Source organism: Bubalus kerabau, chromosome 1 (genome assembly GCF_029407905.1).
Source record: "Bubalus kerabau isolate K-KA32 ecotype Philippines breed swamp buffalo chromosome 1, PCC_UOA_SB_1v2, whole genome shotgun sequence".
Lineage (NCBI taxonomy): Eukaryota > Metazoa > Chordata > Mammalia > Artiodactyla > Bovidae > Bubalus > Bubalus kerabau.
The window spans coordinates 230813112-230826846 of record NC_073624.1 but is presented as its reverse complement, the minus strand read 5'-3'; positions in this window follow the sequence as shown (position 1 = coordinate 230826846).

Below are 13735 nucleotides of genomic sequence, written 5' to 3'. Positions count from 1 at the left end.
CCCTTCATCTTGTCACCCCCACAGTGACCCCACAGCAGTCAATGAGTTAAAGAGGCAATCATGACCTCTAGGAACCTGGTCCGAACCTGATCCTCCCCTCTCCTTCCCAACCCAGACCCTCTACCCACATCGGCTTGGCATCCTTGGGCCTCCAGAAAGCTTTCCCTTCTCCAAGTGATCAGCACCCCCATCACCTGCTTATCACTCCTGCTTCTGCCATCAGTTTACTGCTGTGAAGGTCCATGAGCTTCAGGGCACAAGCTTGCTACTCTTTATTGGTGACGGCTCAGAGGTGTTTTTAGAAGGGGAGCTTCCAACAAGTTCTTGGCTGGGTTCTTTTAGGTAGGAAGGTTTCCAGGCAAGTGAGAGGTGGTTGCCTCGATGCTCATTATTTCATAAGATGGACAATAAGATGGTATTTCATGGGGGACTTACTCTGTGGGACCGGTACTCGCTAGTGTTTCAGATGCATTAACTGCTCGCTCCTGACACCAATGGCAAGAGGAAGGTAGGGAGGCTAACCTGTTGGCCTGAAGCCCTCTGCCTGCACGGGGCATAGTCGTACTCATGCAGGGCCTGCTGGCGCCGGCCTGGGCTCCTCACTGCCTTTTGGGTCAGTGTTTTCCATCCCACTGACAGTTTGGGCCTCCAGAGGAGTGAGATTTGGCCTCAGACACTTCAGCCTCCCCGCAGCAGCACTGAGCTCGGTGCTTTGCTTTTAACCAGTGTGAGTCAACTGGCTGGGCTGATGCTGTTGATTTTCTGATGGAAGGAGGTGGCGTATCTGTGCATATGTACCCTGCTTCTCCAGCCTGGCGAGGGCTGCCCAGCCCACATGGAGGGTGGTGGGGCCATGTCACCTGGAAGGCAGTGGGCACTCACATGTGATCCTCAGGCTGCTGAGCACAAGGGTCTTGACCCACTGGACTTTCAACCCAGGCCTGTTCAACCTGGTGCTCCCTGCTCCTGGGAGGTCACTATACTGATGGGCACAGAGCACCAGTGCCTGGAGCGCAGGAGGGCTCAGTGACCCTCCTTCATACGTGGATACTGAGCGGCTGGGAGCCCTCATGTCCAGGAAAACATTTCTTGAGCAATGAGCTCAGAATAAGGGGTTTTGAAGGCAGACCTGAAGAAATAGGAAACCTCCAAGTCCACTGCCCCTCATTCACCCATTTAGCAGAAGCCACAGGAAGACAGCAGGGATCGTCTTTTCTGTTTTTTTCTGGTTGCTCAAGCCAGAAGTTTTTTATTTATTTTATTTGGGCTGTGCTGGGTCCTCGTTGCGACAAGGATTCTTCATTATGGTATGCAGGCTTTCTCTAATTGCAGCACATGGCATGTGGGATCTTAGTTCCCCTGCTAGGGAGTGAACCCGCTTCCCTTGCATCAGAAAGTGGATTCTTAACGACTGGACGCTGGACCACCAGTGAAATCCCTGCTTTTTTTTTTTTTTTTTAATTTTTGAGTATCGTTGCTTTACAATATTGTGTTACTTTCTGTTGCACAGCAAAGTGAATCAGCTATATGTACATACATATCCCCTCTTTTTTTGGATTTTCTTCCCATTTAGGTCACCACAGAGCATTGAGTCCCTTGCGCTATACAGGGGTTCTCCCAAACAGGCTATGCCAAGACCCAGGACTGGGTTCCCAGGCCTTGCTGTTGCAGCTCTGCATGTGAGCTGCAGGCATCCTTTACCTTCCAGGGTGCCCTGTTAGGGATCAGAGTATAAAGAGAAGGCACAAGGTTTGCTACCCTCACAAACACCACTGAGTGGACACTTGGCTGAATCAACAATGTAAAATTCATACAGCACCTTCCTTCCCCTTTAAGCTTTTATGCACTGATTTGGTCTTAACTGAATAGGGGGCCTAGGACAGAGAAGAGGGTGGCAGCCCCTTCTGAGTCTCCTGCTCAGCAGAACACTGCCCACCTGGCCCAGTGTCTTCAGGGCCCCAGGAAGGGCCCTTGGGCTGTTTGAGGGGTAGATCACAGGCCCAGGAACCCTCATCTCTGGCAGAGCAGCATTCACCAGGGCCTCCTCTGACACATGATCCGTCCTGATCAGATCACCGGTAATTGAGTTGCTTTGGGGGGTAAATTCCATCCAGATGTGGAGGGCGGGGTGGACTTCCTGAGCAAAGCAGAGGCGGGGTACTGATACACGGGGGCATGCAGCCAACTTGCCAAGCACCCGGGAGGCCTGGGATACAACTCCATCTTCTGAAAAGGCCAGAAGGAGAATTTCAGGGCCAGGACATCTGAATCCAGCCCCCTGTAGCCGGCAGTTGGGGAAACTGAGGCCTGGAGAGCATAGAGAACAGAAGGGACTGGTTCAGCCATGACTGGTGGGTCCCAGATCTCCTAAATCTGGGGGGTTTTGCATAGAAGTAGGCAGGGTAGCCCCTTCCCCAGAAATTCCCATCAACCCTGAGTTAGGAGGTCAGAAATGGGGGTCAGGAGGTAAAGCATCTGGGGATCATCTCCAGCTCAAACCCCCAAACCAGGGAGAGCTCTGTGTTCCATCTGTGGGGATTGGGGCAGGCAGAGGCTCCAGGGGAAGCCCTCCCCTCACCACCCACCCCTGCACATGGCTGGAGAGCCTGTGATCTGGGCCTCCTCTCCCAGGGGAGACCCCTCCTGTCTCTCCTTTGACCTCCTCGGGCCACATACCTTCCTGGCTCCTTCGTGCTGACTTACTGGAAGGCAGGAAGAGGCCAGCCAGCCGTGGGGGTGGGGGTGGGGATTGGGGGGGTGGCACGAGAACTTGGAGAGAATTAGAGGAAATGGGGGGGGGTTGGGCTATGGTGGTGGGGGTGGGGGGTAGATTAAGAAGGGAATTTTTTTCCTCCTGCCTCATGTTTTGGCTGCCTCAGTGTGAACATGTCTGGGCGCCTTATCGCGAAGGCCAGCGTGGTCTGCAAGAAAGAAAATAGTGTCTGCGGTGAGAAAAATTACATCTTGATAAAATATCCCTTTGGAAAGGCATTGTGGGTCTCTTATCAGCAGGCGGCTGGGTCCCACATACCTCTCGTCTGACGGTCCCAGGGCTGCAGCCCCCTCGGCTTCTTCCCCTTCCCCTGCCCCAGAAAGTGGTTTGTGCCGAAAATCTCTGGGCAGTCAGGGTACCCACATCCTGTCTCTGTCTCTGATGCTGTGTGACCTGGGCCAAACCCCTTTCTTTCTTTGCCTCAGTTTCCCCTCAGTAAAGGGTAGGGAGGGATGCATGAGCCAGATGTTTTCTAAAGATCCTTCCAGCATTAACACTTTGTGATACTGACATTTTCATACCGCAGGGTTCTCTACGTTGTGAAAACTTCCAGCTTTCACCCAAACGCCATCACATACTAAAAACTGCACGGATCCCTTTCACTTCCATTAAACACATGAAGTTCTCAGCTAAACCCCAGACGAAGCTACCCAACCCAGAGTCTGTGCACCTGAGAAATGGGTCCTTCCCAGCTCCTACCTGAGAAATCCCGGAAGAGCACAAGGCTTTCATTTCTTTTTAGACACAAATATTTGCTACTCAAAATATTTCTTACATGGAAAACAGACAGGTGAAGCCACCGTGGCTTTTCTGGCCCAGGCCCCATCTGTCCCACTCTGGGAGCCTGCAAACCAGTGTTACAAGTGAACTAAGGTCTGGACACGGCCATGGAAGTCCTGGTTCAGCCACCACATTGTTGTATGAACTTGGAAGGCCCTTATTTATTTATTTTACTTATTTATTTGGCTGTGCCCGATATTTGTTGTGACATGTGGGATCTAGTTGCCTGAACAGGGATTGACCCCAGGTCCCCTGCATTGGGAGCGTGGTGTCTTACCCATTGGACCAACAGAGAAGTCCCTGGAAGACACTTTTGCCCTCTCTGAGCCTGAGCTTTGTCATCTTAAAAAAGTTAGGGGACTAATACTTCCCATGCTCACTGCACTAACCACCTCACTGTTAGGAGGTAAACTGATGGGAAGTAGGGAGTGCTCTGTAAACCCTGGAGCTCTTCATCCCCATCACCGTCATTCCTGAGAAACTGGAGTCTGTAAATGTGAGACCTGGCAGGCCTTTTAAAGACCATCTCTCCTTTCTCATACAACTGGGAAGCCAGACCCAGAGAAATGGGAAGGAACTTGACAAAGTTGTTCATAACAGGGGTAAGAGGAGAGAGACAGGGAGATGGAGGAACCCCCTTCTTCTACCACCTTTGGAGTAAGAGTTGCCGTCTGTCCGGAAAGCCTGTTCATAGACTGGAGTGAAGACTTGTTGATCTGTAGAGATTTTGCCCACCAGACAGTTGCACTCATTGGGCAAACTCCAGGAGATGGTGAGGAATAGGGAAGCCTGGAGTGCTGCAGTCCATAGGGTCATGAAGAGTCGGACCATGACTTGGCAATTGAAGAACAAAAAAGAGATTTTACCCAGCTTGGAAATTCAATTTGAGCCCTCTGAGATACTCAGAGTCTGGGCTTTGCCCTCTTCCAGCCTCCCAGCCCTGCAGGGCAGGGATGGGCAGAAAGCCCCTTTGTGTAGAAACCAAGCCCCAGCTCTGACCCATGTTTCTGTTCCCTAAAGAGCTGCCCCTGGCAGAGAAGCCCCATCTGCACTCCCTGAGCCCCACCCTGCCAGCCTCCCCTGTCACCTTCCACACGGCCCTCCAGCCATGAGTCTTGGCCTGCTCACAGGATTCTACAGAGAAACTCTGTCCTCTGGTCCTCTGGGTGGCAGGGTGTGGACCAGCACACGTGTGAGAGTCCACAGTAGGCTGGGCAAAGACAGGGCCAAGGCCACCAACACCGCGCAGGGTTCCTCCCTGCTCCCCACAGGCACAGCCCCTGCCCCATACCTGAGTTCACCAAGCACCTCGGCTTGGCCTGCTTCGTCATTTCAGAGTCGTGCCCTGCCAGACCTGGCAGCCCCCTCAAGGCTGCGACTGGCCATATGCAGCTCCTGGGCCACTATTGCACTGTCTGTACATGGCTTGACTTCCCTCTGGCCCCAGACACTGCCTCAGAATCCTTCTTATCACAGAAATCCAAGCCAGCACAGCACCAGTCAATCAGAACAGACACAGATATTTTCACCTGTAAGAACAGGCCAGTGCATTCACAGGGCATGAGGCAGAGATCTAAGGCCCAGGAAGGAGAGGACACTTGCCTGAAGGCACACAGCAAGTCGGGGGCTGAACAGGGCACAAAGCCCAGGGCTCTCGGGCAGCTCCCGAAGGCTGAGAATCTGCAGAAAAGGAACTCCCCTCCGTGTGCTGGTGCATCCTTGCCTCAGTTCCCAGCATTGCCCACGCACAACCTTTCCTGCTCCTTGTCCAGGCAGTGTCTCCAGTCCCAGGCCCTAAGCCTGTTTCCCTGCAAATGAGGACGTCAGAAACCAAGCCGTAAGGGGCGCAGACTGTCACAGGACAGAGGGAGTCTACAGGAAGGCAGATTGCTGTTCGGGCTAAGGAAGAGCTTTCTTGCAATCAACCCTGCCCAATGATGAGAGAATCCTTACAAGGTAGCGAGCGCCCCATCACTGGAGAAATGCAAGCAAGTTTCAGATTTCCACATAGGGCAGGCGGGGGTTGGGGGTGGTGTGAGAAGAGAGGCCCTCAAAAGCCCTTTTGTGCCCCAAGAGGGTGTGATTTGGGCAAACACACACAGTCACTCATACTCACAAGCCACAGTCACACCAACACAAGCCCCTCTGTCCTCTGAGAGCAGAGGCAAGGCTTTATTCCTAAGGAGTGTCCTCTGTCGCTCAAGCCCTGGGCCGGTGTGGGGGAGGGTGCTCAGAACCCCGAGATCGCTGCCATGCCCTCGCTGGCCCCTAGAGTCCTGCCCAAATGTCCCCCTCTCCTCGGGGAGACTTTCAGAATTTCTCCCAACCGCAACTCTCTCCCCCACCTCCAAGTTCCCACACCAGTATGTTTTGTTACTGCAATTCCACCTTGAATCAGAACAGTTCTTCTTGAGATTGTTTTTGGTGGCATAGAAACACCGTGTGCAAACATCTAATCCCTCAGCAGTGAGAAAGTTATTCTTTTAGAAGAATATCTTACGCTCATTGAGGATAGGGTTGCCAGATTTAGCAAATAAAAATACATAATGCCCAGTTGAATGTGAATTGCAGTTAAATAGCAAATAATTTTTTTAGTCTAAGTGTGACCAAGTCACTTCAGTCATGTCCGACTCTGTGCGACCCCATAGACGGCAGCCCACCAGGCTCCCCCGTCCCTGGGATTCTCCAGGCAAGAACACTGGAGTGGGTTGCCATTTCCTTCTCCAATGCAGGAAAGTGAAAAGTGAAAGTGAAGTTGCTCAGTCGCGTCCGACTCTTAGCGACCCCATGGACTGCAGCCTACCAGGCTCCGCCGTCCATGGGATTTTCCAGGCAAGAGTACTGGAGTGGGGTGCCATTGCCTTCTCCGATAAAATATTTAAGATATACTAAAAATTCTAGTGATTGTTTGTCTGAAATTTAAATGTAACTGGGCATCTTGCATTTTATCTGGCAGTGCTAGTCTAGGAAAAGGTCTTAGTTGGGTGTTAGCCCGTTTTTAACACAATTCTCATACTTGCTAATCTTCCCTTTTATTTTTTAATCAAAGAAAGAACAAGTCTCGGGCGCTAGCTAGAATTTAACATTGTTTATTGTACTCTATTTATATGGTTATTGTGTACAACAAGTGATACAGGTCTTCCACTTATGGTAGCATATATAAAATTCCTTTTAAAAGAAATATATTCAAGTTTTTTAAAGGTGAGTCAATTTAAAGGAAAAAACGTGAGTCAATTTAAAGGAAAAAAGGAAATAAGTAAAATCGCAGGCTAAACTTAGATATGGCCAAAACAGGAAGGTGGCAGCTCAGGGATAAGTCCTGGGGCTGCCTGAGAAGGTGCTTCCCTCTTCCCCCATCTGTGGGCTCCCAGGGGCAGGACCCTCCTTCCCCGGCTTAGTCCTCAGCCCCCTGTTGGCACAGGCTTGAGGATGGAATTCTCCCAACCCCAGGGCAGGCCCTCGGGAAGTGCAGAGGTTTGGTCTGCCTGTGTCGAAACTCTGGGGTAGAGGTTTCAGCCCATCTTCCATCACTGAGGTTCCCGGAGCCCCTTTATACAAAACAGCCTCCCCAGTCCGGGCTCCACTTCAGAGAGGCTGTTTCTGTGGAGGCAGCCTCCAGGGACTTCTCAATGTGTTTCCAAGTCAAATCCAAACCTTTTCAGCTGTGCCAGGAAACTACCCCTCCTTCCCCACTCTGGCTGTCTCCTGGAGTCGGGGCTGGGAGTTGGGGCTGTAGGGCCGTGTCCTCCCACACACCCCTTCCACAGACCTCCCACCCTGGGCCTTGCTTGCACCCTGTCCCCATCCATCCCCCACACCCCCAGCTGAAGTTCAGAAGAGAGCCTTGAATTGGAGCTGGGGAGTTGGGAGAGGAGCACGGAAGGACTTAATTCCCTGGATGTCACTGATGGCCCCAGCTCTTCCTCAGAGCACGACTGGGCAGGACTGGGGACCTGTATTAGCAAGTCAGCTTCACACTAGCCCCCTCTCCTTAGAAAACCCTTCCCCAATCTTTTTCTCATCAAGTGATAAGAGGTTTTGTGTGTGTGTGTTTTGGAGACTGTGTCAGGCATCTGAGCGAAGTACTTTCATAAATCTCATTTTACCCTCACAAGGACCCTCTGAGATAGGAAACGTCTTTATCCCATTTTACAGAAGAGAAAGTTGAGGCTCACAGGAGTTAAGTAACTTGACCAAGGTAACACAGCAGAAAGGAATGAGCCCAGGATTTGAACCAAGGCAGGGTGACTATAGACACCTTCACTGAACCACCTCCCTCAGCTGCAGAGTATCAGTACCAGAAAGTGTCTAGGAAGCAAAGTGGGGAACTGAGAGACCAACAACCGAGGGGTCGCCTGGCTCCCCTGATCCAATAGGAATCCCCTCTACCAGCATCTGATCCACCTTCGCCAAATGGCTATATGGCCTGGGGTAGCCCCTTGCTCTCTCTGGGCCTCTGGGTCCCCTCTGGGCTCAGTGACAGGGGCCTCAGTCAGGCTGTGATGGTCCCTCCGCCCTCCCCCAGGAGCCTTCGGTCTCAGTGTCCGTGGATCCAGGGGACCACGTTGGCCAGGGACGGCCGGGGACTGTCTCAGCTTGACTCCCCTCTTGATCCTCAGCAGAGATGCTTCTCCCAAAGGCGGAGGCAGGCTGGGCCCAGACATCAAAGGGCCTGCACCGCGGGTGCTTTGATGCAGAGCCTTGTAAAGTAATAGGAAACATGAGGATGACAGTGTGCCCAGCCCAAAGTGCAGGCTTGGAAAAATGAAAAGAAAAGGCTTTTGGCAGCCCTCTGCTCGGGCTTTGGCTGAACTCGCACCCCTCACAGCTGCCGGCAGCCTGTCCTCTCCGCGCTAGGCTGTTTGCAGCCATCCCACGGGGTGGGGGGTGTGGATCCTGTGCACAACCTCCAGGCTGGAGGCCTCCCCCCACAGCAAAGGGACATGTCATCAGGGGCCCCTTTCTCTCAGCCTCCAGAAGACACGGCAGATAGCAGAGAGCTGGGAGCTCGCAAGTGGACCCTCATTTGACGATCCTTTAGCCCATCCCAGACCTCGAGATTGTGTGGCTCATAATCCAATACCTTGCTATTTCCATCCCTGTCAAATGTGTCGGGAGCAACTGACCAGACCGTGGAGGGCTGTCATCCCTCCGCTTGAGACCTTTCAAGCAGACAGCTTGGGGATGTGTCCTGAGTGTTGAATGCATGTATCCTTTGACCCAGCAGTACCATGGCTTGGAATTCATCCAACATAAACCAGCCCATGTGCTCAAAGGGGGAGGCACAAGGATATAATCATTGCGGGACTATTCGTGTAAGTGAAAGGTTAGCAAACATGTCACTGTCCATCTGTAGGGACTAGGTACCGAAGTACAGAGTGTCCATGTAGCCAGGTGGCACGTGGTGCTCAGATCTGTATTAAGAAATGATGTGTAAAACATACAACCCAGCAGAATGGGTAGGATAGGTTTCCACTGTGTAAAAAGGAGAGACGGATACATTGGACAAATGTCACCTAGAATCTCTCTTCAAGGATATGAAAGACCTGGCAGTAAGGGAGAGAACTGGTGTCAGAGAAGAGAAATTTATTTTTATTTTTTACTTAACATTTAATTGTACTATTTGCTTTTTTTTTTTTTTTTTTTACGATGAACGTGCAACTTAAACTTTTTTAGTATCAAAAAAAAACATGAAAGCCTTTAAAAAAAAAAGAGATTCCTTACTCTAGGGGATAAAGTCCAAAGGCCTCAACCTGACTTTATGGCCCCGGGAGCCCCTGTGACCCACTCCAGCCTCCTCTTCTCTCCTCAGACCCTTTCAGCTCTGCATCCCACCCCACACCTCTGCCACGAGGCCTGTGGCTGTCTCCTCTCTCTTTTTCTCTCTTACACACACACACACACACATGATCCCCTCCTCCCCTTACTCCTACAGTCCTGTGTCTGGGGCCTCTGAGTCCACAAAGCCCCTTTGCCTTCTAGGGAGGGAACTGGAGACAGAGAAGAAAAGTTTATTTTTTACTAAACATTCAGTTGTACAATTTCCCAGGGCTGTACCTTGGCCTGGGCCTGGGCCAGGCAGCCCAAGGCTGGCTCTAGGGGTGTTCGCCTCCACAAAACACACTCCCCGCTCCCCAGCTTCATGGCTGCAAGTGCAGGTGCCCATGAATATGAGGAAGTTCCAGGCAGGATATGTGGAGCCAGAAACTCATGGCGGGGGGCGCCTTCCACAACCTGCAGCCCCCCGGGGGCACACCTGAGAGTAGAAAATCATGCGCTGAGATACGGCTGATGGCCAGGCCGACTCAAGAGGGAGAGGCTGGCTGGTCCTCCCACCCAAGACCTGGGGCCTCATGCACCACGCTCCCAGGGCCTTGGAGTCCACCCTGACAGCCCCACCGGGCTTTGAGGAAGGTGTGGGAAGGCATCTGTACCAGGCCTGACAAAACCCAGTGGTGAGACTGGCCTTCCCAAGAATGCAAAGGAATCCTTAGATTTTGCAACCTCTTCTTTTAAAGGGAAAAATGGAGGCCCAGTGACTTGTCTCAGATCACACAGAACCCAGAGAAGAGACAGGACTGAAACAAGCAATTTTAACCCCATTTTTGGAGGCTGTTTTTGTATGATAGAAAACAGACTTAGGGTCACCAGATTTCCTGTGTGATCTTGGACAAAACTTCACCTTTCTGAGCCTGTCCATCTCTTGTAAGAGGGGATTGAGTTCTGTAATTGCACCTTCTAATTATGATGCTGAGCTGTTTTATTCTAATGATACAATAAATAAAAAGCATCTGAGTTTAGCAGTCTACAATTTTATAGTTCTACCCAACCATCCTTCTCCTCGTGCTTCTGTCTACCTACCAATTCATCTAACTTCCAATCCAGGACACATCCATCCACCTATCCATCCATCTACCTACCCATCCATCCATCTATCCCTCCAATCATCCATCCATCCACCCATCTACCCATCCATCCATATAAACATACAGACATTCATCTACCCATCCACCCACCCATTCACTCAACAAATTAAGGTTTTTACTATTTTCCAGGGCTGGTGGGTACACCAATGAACACAACAGACACATCTCCTGCCCTCCCAGAGCTTGCAGCTAGAAGGTAAACAGTATCAACCAAATAATCCCACAGATGAGAGTTTAATTACCAACCATTCTGGAAGAAGCCCAGTTCTGTAAGTGCTATTCTGGAGGAATTTGGCTGTACTCCAGTGTGTGGTGGGGTTTGGAGGCAGGTATCTGGGCAGGCTTCCCCCAGGAGAGGTCGCTTGAGCTGAGACCTGAAAAAGGAGGAGGTGCTAACTAGAAGACAGGAAACAGGAGTGGAGTGTGACCCCACAAGCTGTGGTTTAGGGGGTTTCTGCCTGAATCATTCACTGCTTCTGCAGTGTGATCCATTCTAACCCCTGTGACTTGGGGATCTGGCTGAGCACATCGCAGTGCTGGTCTCAGCTGCCCCGCCCTAGGGGCAGCACCCTAATTTCCTGCAGGGTTCACATGGAAGCAACTGGCGAGGTGCCATTCGCCTTTTCCCTCCTCCATCTCCAGCCTCTGCCTGGCACTCAGCTGTGTTGCCTGGAACACTGGTCTGTGCCAGGGACTTGATGCTGATGTGTCCCAAGGCCCTTCAGGACCCGGTACCTGTGCTGCCCCATAGCAGCCCTCTCTGGGGGTGGCAGAGTCATGAGGGGCCTCCTGGGTCTTCCCTCTGTGAGTCCTGGTAAGTGACACCAGGGACACCTCTGCCCAGCTCAGGGCCAACCCTGGCAGGGTCCCCAAGAGCACTCCAGATAGGATGCCAGGGCCAGGCTTGCCTCTCACCCCTCGTGTGTGTCTCCCTTAGCCACGAGCCCCCCTCGGGCTGGTCTGTCCCCTCGTTTGTGCGGGGCTCATGGGGACATTCCATCCCCATGCCTTGGTTCAAGCCACACTCACTTCCTAGAATGCGCCCCTCTCCCCTCCCATCCTTTCCCCTATCCTCTGAAAAGCCTGCTCAAATCCCAGCTTCCCAAAGCTTTCACCTGGTTGGTGCCCTGGTCTCTTCCTCATTCAAGCCTGTGAGTGCAGCCTAGTGAGAACTTGGAGACTGGAGCAACACTCCTAGGTCTGAGTCCTGTCTGGCTGTAAGCCTTGCTTTTCTTATCTGTAAGAGGGGGGCGAGATGGTAATGTTAGTTTCCATGGTGGTGGGTTTTTAGGGGAGTAAAGAAGAGAAGGCATAAAAAGAATGGCAGCCCGGCATCACCCAACACACTGGAGCTACAGTCAGTGTTAGCGCCGCTCTGACTCCCGCAGGGTTCACACACCCTTCAGATCTCCTGGCAGGAGAGGCTGTGTCTCTGCAAACAAAAGCCCTAGCCCGAGCCTGCCCCCGCCGCCGCTCCCTCCTTGTGTGATGAGCAAGCCCATCCTCTGGGCCTCATGACTGGAGGAGCTGTCAGTCTCTTGAGGAGGGGAACCAGAGCTCCCCACCCCACTGCAGCCCAGCCCCACTGCCAGGCGCACAGGAATCAGGTCCCCAAGACTGGCTTGAGAGAGCAGAGGAGGGGAAAAAAGAGGGGAGAGGAGGGAAGGAGGGAAAAGGAGAAGGGGGGAGGGGAGAGCGGCAAGGTAAAGGGCTCAGGGACCTGCTGGGGCCCGGGGTGGTGCTGCCTCTTTCCAGTTTCGCAGCTCAGGGCTGAGGACACACAAGATGCCAATAAGGGGGTTACAGCCTGGATTTACTGCATCTCCAGCTGCCTGAATCCGAACAAACCGAGTCTGTTCACTGTGTACCAAGGGCTGGGAGAGGCTTTGCGGAGAGGTTTGTGTGGCCAGGACCCAGCCTGGGCAGGAAGACAGCAGGCAGGGAGCAGGAGTGGGCTGGGTGTGTCTAAGCTGGTGGAGAGGGGCCGTGTGTGTGTGTGTCTCTGTGTGTGTGTGCATGTGTATGTATGCGCATGTGTACGTGCCAAGGGCAGGGTTCCTCTGCCTACCAGCTCTGTGACCTCAGGCAGGTGAAGTCACCTCAGCCATGTGGAACCAGTGATGGTGCCTGGGAGGTGCCTGGCACACAGTAAATGCTCAATCACTGTGTTAGCAAAAATGCTATTGTATATTATTATCATTATTGTATGTCTAAGCATGATCAAGAGTGTGGGAAACAATGAAAGTGTAGGCTCCAGTGCACATGTGTATGCACACTCACACGTACACATGTGAAGGAAAGCGAAGCCTGGAATGCTGTTGGGAGTAACTGATGTTGAATGTGCGTGGGAATGTCATGAAGGGCACAGGTTTCACACCGTTCATGGAGTTCTTGGGTTCCTGGAATCCTTGAGAAGTCACCTCCAAAGCCACCCCCTCATCTGGTGCTTCTCTGAGAGGTCACGGCTCCTCTGAGTTGTAACACACCCCTCTCCCTGATGACCTGGGAGACAGTGGAGTCTGCCTCGGCAGCTTACTGAGGACTGGGCTGCTCACCCAGCCTGGTCTTCGTGTCTGTCAGGGGTGAGCAGGCCCTTGTGGCTGCCATAGTCCCCGCCTGAGTCGCAGACATCCCTGCCAGCTGGGCAGCTTTGCAGTGATATTGTGGGTTCACAGACCCTGTGAGCTGGAAGAGAACTCTGACATTGGCTCCTCCAGTCTGCAGACGGGCAAAGTGAGGACCAGACAGGACTTATCCAAGGTCCCCTCAGTTCCCATCCAGGACTCCCCAGCCCCTGCTGCCTTCCTGAGAACAACAGGGAAGGATGTATTTCTGGGCCCGCAGACAGACCCTGGCTGGCCACTGTGGGCCCTGCCCACCACCTTCCTGCAAAGTGGGGGGCCAAGCTCGGTGGACATGGGGGGCAGGTGTGGGAACAAGCAGGTGAGCTGAGTTGGGGGAACCAGGACCTGTGTGTGTGAGTGAGACTGACTCAAGCTTCAGGAAGTCAGTTTCATCAGGTGTCCCCCAAACCCCATGTATCATGTACTCTTCAACTGACCAATTTTACTTCTTGGAATTTATCCTAAGGAAGTCATCCATGTGTGTACAAAGGTACTGGTACAAAGCAATTCAGGGCTGCATTGTCCAGACTGGGGAGATTTTGGATATCACCCAAAAGCCAAGAACATGGGGTATCTACACAAGGGAAAGGCATCAACAAGGCTGTGGGGGTCTCCAGTCCTGGAAGAGGGCA